Below are 5,836 nucleotides of genomic sequence, written 5' to 3'. Positions count from 1 at the left end.
AGCTGCGCAATAAGACGGAACCAAGTCATCAGGAAACGAGACTGCTGTGTAATCAATATTTTGACTTGGATACTTATTGTGTCAATAACCTCAGGCTATTACAAACCATCCTGTGAAGATCCGGTTAGAATTGGGCTTCAGCAAGCAATGCTTGTCGTAAGAGGCGACGGGATCTGTGGTCAGACTCGCTGACCTGGTTCATATTATGGTGTCACCACATCAAATGAGAACATGCCTAAGGAATTCACAGTGTTAAGTTACGACAGATTTAGAAACATTGTTTGTCAACATCCACACATAAAAAAAATTGGCGAAGAAATATTGGATACTTTTCAAGATGTTCACTGGAAACAAGCAAAACGCCATTATTGTCAAGTCAAAATAGTGGTCATGGAAACTGGGAAAATAGCCTACTTTTTAAAAGAAAAGGTTCCAAATGGCACCGGTTTACCAATAGACTTCTCCATGAGCTAAGTTAGTTGAATAAATATAGTACGGTTGTCAAAATTTTCTCCGGGTGCGAAACGTGTCCTTGTTGGGCAGGTGATAATAATGAATCCTATAACATTAAAGGAGATGCTGAATACTGGCAAAACCACCCGCCAGAAGCAGGCACCGGCAACCATTGCTTTGACCCATTTACATACAACACATGGTAAGTGGGATTCTATATGGGTATATGTCTTTGAAAACGTACAGGTGCAGCTAAAATGCTCTCATGAACGCCGAGTTTACTGATTGCAGAACAAAGTCAGTGCTTTGAGTAACACATGTGCAGGACAACTGCTCTTCTGGTGTCAGTGAAGTTAACTCGTAGAGCACAATTTCTTTGTCCATAGACTTTATATTTATAATTTCTCCGGAATGTTACTAAAAGACGATACTTTTACTAGATACGGAACTCCCGAAAATGACAAGTATGGTGTCTAGGTACAGTTACATGTCGGTTGTGAGCACTTATGCTTCTTGCCGAAAGTAGATACATATATTTTTCATTCAATAAATCAATCACACGAACCTTCATTTTTCGTGCTGGTGACTCCCGTAACACTGACTGACTGAGTTTAGTGTTACGCCGCTTTTAGCAGTATTCCAGCAATATCACGGCGGGGGACACCAGAAATAGGCTTCACACATTGTACCCATGTGGGGAATCGAACACGGGCCTTTAGCGTAACGAGCCAACGCTTTAACCACTAGGCTACCCCACCGCCCCAACTCCTGTGACAATATCCAGATTGTGCCTTCAGGTACATGAGGCATGTCTCTTAAGACTCGGCTACACAGGTTCAAGTCAGTTTAGTACAGTTAATTTTATACAGTTTTGTTTCACAAAACATAATTTAGAAGTTGTCGAGTTATTTGTGTTTGTTCGTTTGTTTGCTTGTATTATTCTGGTTTTGGGATTGGTTTTGGGACGTTTCTTTGTATTGGCATTGTCCACTTGTAAACGTTGTTCTGAATAACCCTATTTCAATCAGCGCGCTCAGTAAACACACAAAGGCATTGATTTTCTCGATGTCATAAGTGACGTTGTGATCAGTTTGATTGTTGGTATATCATTTCGATAGATTTCGTTGTCATGTCATCTATTCCTTTTAAGTCAGTCAGTAAAAGCGACAAGTGGCACCACTGTAAGCCTTAGCTCTGTGTATGTGCTATCTTTCCCAAGTACAAGTTAGCATAAGGCCAATTCCGTTGGCAGCATATAAAGGATACAAATTGTGTAAGGGTGTTTGTAATTTTTTGAATAGATTTACTTTTTTAATATATATATTATAATTCTGTAGCCATAACTCTAAGCAGTTTCTGATTTGGTCACGTATGACGTAGGTTTGTATACATAAAAATGCGATATTTCGAATAATGGGAATTGCATGAGAAATGAAATTAATTAACGAAGATCCATTAAGTGAGTTAAGTTTTATGCCGCACCCAGCATTATAACAGCTATATGGCGGCGGTCTGTAAATAATCGAGTCGGGAACCGACAATCCAGTGATCAACACCATGAACATCAATTTACGTTATTGGGATACGATGACCTGTGTCAACCAAGTCACTGAGCCTGACCACCCGATCGCGTTAGTCGCCTCTTACGACAAGCATGGGTTACTGAAGACCAATGCTAACCCGGATCTTCACGGGTAATTAACGAAGAACTGAGGCATAAAACGTGTCTTGTCTTGTTATCTTGTCTGTGAAAACTAACCATAGAACACAACTCCTCAGATAGACCAGTAGACCCTGTCGTGCCGTACATAGTGTCCGTATGGGCATACGTGAGTGAGTGAGTTAATATTTAACGTCACATCGGCAATAGTTCAGCCATATCATGGAGATAACAAATTTCACATTGAAATAGAAGACGGGTACATTATAAAACCTGTTGTCAAAAACAATAAAACAACTAGACTATCATTAGAATTAACACCAGCATGTTAGTACTACTGGGACATGGGACAATACGTGATATAAATACCGGCTTCATATCGCAAACTACTGAAGGTGAATCACCAAATGGACATAACTATGCTCAGAATTAACTGAAATTACCCAAAATTAGCTTTCCAAATTTGTGCCATGAATTGGGATCGGTGGGTCAGGCTCTATGACGTAGTTAATACATGTCAGATTTGATAGATTGATGCTCCTGCAGTTGTTAACTGATTTTATTGTCAAAGTTTGATTATTTACAGACCACCAGCTAGAACGAATATATTCGCACTAGTGTAACAAGTCACGAAGTCCATGAAGTATTCATCCTAGTGTAAGAACTCTCGAAATCCATGAAGTACTGGCCCCAGCGTCACACCTCTGGAAGTCCGTGAAGTATTGGCCCCTGTGTAACACCTCTGGAAGTCCATGAAGTATTGGCCGTAGTGTAACACCTCTGGAAGTCCATGAAGTATTGGCCCTAGTGTAACACCTCTGGAAGTCCATGAAGTACTGACCCTAGTGTAACACCTCTGGAAGTCCATTAAGTATTGGCCCTAGAGTAACTCCTCTGGAAGTCCATGAAGTATTCACCCTTGTTTAACACCTCTGGAAATTCATGAAGTATTGGCCTCCGTGCAATACCTCTGGAAGTCCATGAAGTGTTGGCACTAGTTTAATATCTCTGGAAGTCCATGAAGTATTGGCCCTAGTGTAACACCTCTGGAAGTCCATGAAGTATTGGCCATAGTGTAACATCTCTGGAAGTCCATGAAGTATTGGCCCTAGTGTAACACCTCTGGAAGTCCATGAACTATTGCCCTAGTGTAACACCTCTGGAAGTCCATGAAGTATTGGCCCTAGTGTACTATCTCTGGAAGTCCATGAAGTATTGGCCCTGGTGGAACACCTGTGGAAATTCAAGAAGTATTGGCCCTAGTGTAACAACTCTGAAATTCCATGAAGTATTGGCCCTAGTGTAACACCTCTTGAAATCCATGAAGTGTTGGACCTAGTGTAACACCTCTTGAAATCCATGAAGTACTGGTCCTAGTGTACCACCTTTCTAAGTCCATGAAGTATTGGTCCTAGTGTAACACCTCTGGAAGTGCAGGAAGTACTGAATAAAGTTTAACATATCTGGATCTCCATGAAGTATTCACCCTTGTGTAACACCTCTGGAAGTCCATGAAGTATTCACCCTAGTGTAACACCTCTGGAAGTCCATGAAGTATTGGCCCTAGTGTAACACCTCTGGAAGTCCATGAAGTATTGACCCTAGTGTAACACCTCTGGAAGTCCATGAAGTATTGGCCCTAGTGTAACACCTCTGGAAGTCCAAGAAGTATTGGCCCTAGTGTAACACCTCTGGAAGTCCATGAAGTATTGACCCTAGTGTAATACCTCTGGAAGTCCAGGAAGTATTCACCCTAGTGTAACTCCTCTGGAAGTCCATGAAGTATTGGCCCTAGTTTAACACCTCTGGAAGTCCTTGAAGTATTGGCTCTAGTTTAATACCTCTGGAAGTCCATGAAGTATTGGCCCTAGTGTAACACCTCTGGAAGTCCATGAAGTATTGGCCCTAGTGTAACACCTCTGGAAGTCCATGAAGTATTGGCCCTAGTGTAACATCTCTGGAAGTCCATGAAGTATTGACCCTAGTGTAACACCTCTGGAAGTCCATGCAGTACTGGCCCTAGTGTAACACCTCTGGAAAGTCATGAAGTATTGGCCCTAGTGTAACACCTCTGGAAGTCCATGAAGTATTGGCCCTAGTGTAACACCTCTGGAAGTCCATGAAGTATTGGCCCTAGTGTAACACCTCTGGAAGTCCATGAAGTATTGGCCCTAGTGTAACACCTCTGGAAGTCCATGAAGTATTGACCCTAGTGTAACACCTCTGGAAGTTCATGAAGTATTGGCCCTAGTGTAATACCTATTGAAGTCCTTGAAGTATTGGCCCTTGTTTAATATCTCTGGAAGTCCATGAAGTATTCACCCTAGTGTAACACCTCTGGAAGTCCATGAAGTATTGGCCATAGTGTAACATCTCTGGAAGTCCATGAAGTATTGGACCTAGTGTAACACCTCTGGAAGTCCATGAAGTATTGGCCCTAGTGTAACACCTCTGGAAGTCCATGAAGTATTGACCCTAGTATAATTCCTCCGGAATTCCATGAAGTATTGAACCTAGTGCAATACCTCTGGAAGTCCAGGAAGTATTGGGCTCAGTGTAACACCTTTGGAAGTCCATGAAGTATTGACCCTAGTGTAATACCTCTTGAATTCCATGAAGTATTGACCCTAGTGTAATACCTCTGGAAGTCCATGAAGTATTGGCCCTAGTGTAACACCTCTGGAAGTCCATGAAGTATTGGCCCTAGTGTAACACCTCTGGAAGTCCATGAAGTATTGGCCCTAGTGTAACACCTCTGGAAGTCCATGAAGTATTGGCCCTAGTGTAACACCTCTGGAAGTCCATGAAGTATTGGCCCTAGTGTAACACCTCTTGGAAGTCCATGAAGTATTGCCCTAGTGTAACACCTCTGGAAGTCCATGAAGTATTGGCCCTAGTGTAACACCTCTGGAAGTCCATGAAGTATTGGTCCTAGTGTAACACCTCTGGAAGTCCATGAAGTATTGAACCTAGTGTAACACCTCTGGAAGTCCATGAAGTATTCACCATAGTGTAACACCTCTGGAAGTAAATAAAGTATTGGCCCTAGTGTAACATCTCTGGAAGTCCATGAAGTATTGGCCCTAGTGTAACAACTCTGGAAGTCCATGAAGTATTGGCCCTAGTGTAACACCTCTGGAATTCCATGAAGTATTGGCCCTAGTGTAACACCTCTGGAAGTCCATGAAGTATTGGCCCTAGTGTAACACCTCTGAAAGTCCATGAAGTATTGACCCTAGTTTAACACCTCTGGAATTCCATGAAGTATTGACCCTAGTGTAATACCTCTGGTAGTCCATTGAGTATTGACCCTAGTGTAATGCCTCTGGAAGTCCATGAAGTATTGGCGCTGATGTAACACGCCTGGAGGACCATGGAGTATTGACCCTAGTGTAATACCTCTGGAAGTCCATGAAGTATTGGCCCTAGTGTAACACCTCTGGAAGTAAATGAAGTATTGGCCCTAGTGTAACACCTCTGGAAGTCCATGAAGTATTGGCCCTAGTGTAACATCTCTGGAAGTCCATGAAGTATTGACCCTAGTGTAACACCTCTGGAAGTCCATGAAGTACTGGCCCTAGTGTAACACCTCTGGATGTCCATGAAGTATTGGACCTAGTGTAACACCTCTGGAAGTCCATGAAGTATTGGCCATAGTTTTATATCTCTGGAAGTCCATAAAGTATTGGCCCTAGTGTAACACCTCTGGAAATTCATGAAGTA

This window comes from Haliotis rubra, unplaced genomic scaffold (assembly GCF_003918875.1).
Source record: "Haliotis rubra isolate DU_JTF1 unplaced genomic scaffold, ASM391887v1 Scf1788, whole genome shotgun sequence".
NCBI lineage: Eukaryota > Metazoa > Mollusca > Gastropoda > Lepetellida > Haliotidae > Haliotis > Haliotis rubra.
This window is presented reverse-complemented; position numbering follows the sequence as displayed.